General features: G+C 46.2%; 1 protein-coding gene across 1 annotated transcript in view; it reads left to right on the top strand.

Moving 5' to 3' along the window:
• LOC129179379 (zinc finger protein 391-like) overlaps window positions 1–410 on the top strand; it is an 11,975-nt gene extending 11,565 nt beyond the window's left edge. The window contains exon 3 of the mRNA XM_054772574.1: window positions 1–410. This exon is cut by the window's left edge and continues 1,181 nt beyond it. The gene's annotated coding sequence lies outside the window, so the exon portion shown is untranslated.
• Window positions 411–1,122: the final 712 nt, after the last annotated feature.

Genomic DNA, 1,122 nt, shown 5'->3' with positions numbered 1-1,122 from the left:
GCCGATGTACGTTTTTTTAACACTTTCAGAGATATATTTGAAGCATTCATGTTTTTTTCTAAGCGTGTGTGATGTTCTGATATCATTCTGGTCGGCAAGGCAGCTGTGTTTATTTGGTAAATAGGATCTTACACTGTTTAATTCATTCGCACTTCTTAAATCCAATTATATTGGCTGCCATTGTTCATATCAATATTCAGTTGATTTGCATATAAGATGGAGACACAGAGTTCATCAAACTAAAGTGATCCACTCAGAGTGACCGATAATTCCATGTACTTATTACTCAACACTCCCTTCTCTTGAACACATTATTATGGGACTCCATAAACATTACATGCACACGCGTCGTGGCCAGTTATGCAAATTACAGGATGATGCTATTAATAGCACTATAAAATGTGTTTGTGGTGTGGTTATCTCTGATATATTACTGTAATAAAACTGGAAATAGCAACTGGAAATCACCAAAAGTTTGTCTTTGTCTGTTTAATTCTGTGTAGGGGATTCAAATTCATTCATTCTAATCTCTCAAACCTTTGTTAAGACAATTTCTGGGTGTTGCGGGACTGTCTTGGTTGACACGTCCCCTCAACGTGTGCCTCGGGATTGGCAGACGAGGGTGGTGGCGCTCGTTCAGCAGAAGGCTGACCGGAGGTTGTTTTCCCGGCTACACTCCTCTGCCTCCCCGGGAAAGTCTGAAAGTCAAGAGTCGTGGAACACTGGACCAGCGCTACACCAGTGCGAAGGTACTGGAGGGTGCGTGGGATGAGACATGCAGCACCTTCGAATCTCAGGCCGTGATTCTCAGGGTGGGAGTGAGATCTTGCCCCAGGTGTGTGAGCTCGGCAGGCGGATCGACGCAGCGCCTGCAGCAAGACGGTCACCTCCCAGACTGCCGTGGTGAAGAGAGAGCGGAGTCAGAAAGCAACGTTCTTCATTTACCAGTCGATGTACGTTCCTACCTTAACCTACCATGGCCACAAGCCTTGGACAGCGACTGGAAGTGTCCTCTTCAGGGTGGCTGGACGTATCTTAAGAGGGAGGGTTGATGTGCTCAAAGTAGAGCTGCTGATCCTTCCCATCCAAAGAAGCCATTTGAGGTGGCTCGGGCATCTAGTC

This window comes from Dunckerocampus dactyliophorus, chromosome 4 (genome assembly GCF_027744805.1).
Source record: "Dunckerocampus dactyliophorus isolate RoL2022-P2 chromosome 4, RoL_Ddac_1.1, whole genome shotgun sequence".
Taxonomy (NCBI): Eukaryota; Metazoa; Chordata; class Actinopteri; order Syngnathiformes; family Syngnathidae; genus Dunckerocampus; species Dunckerocampus dactyliophorus.
This window is presented reverse-complemented; position numbering and strand designations above follow the sequence as displayed.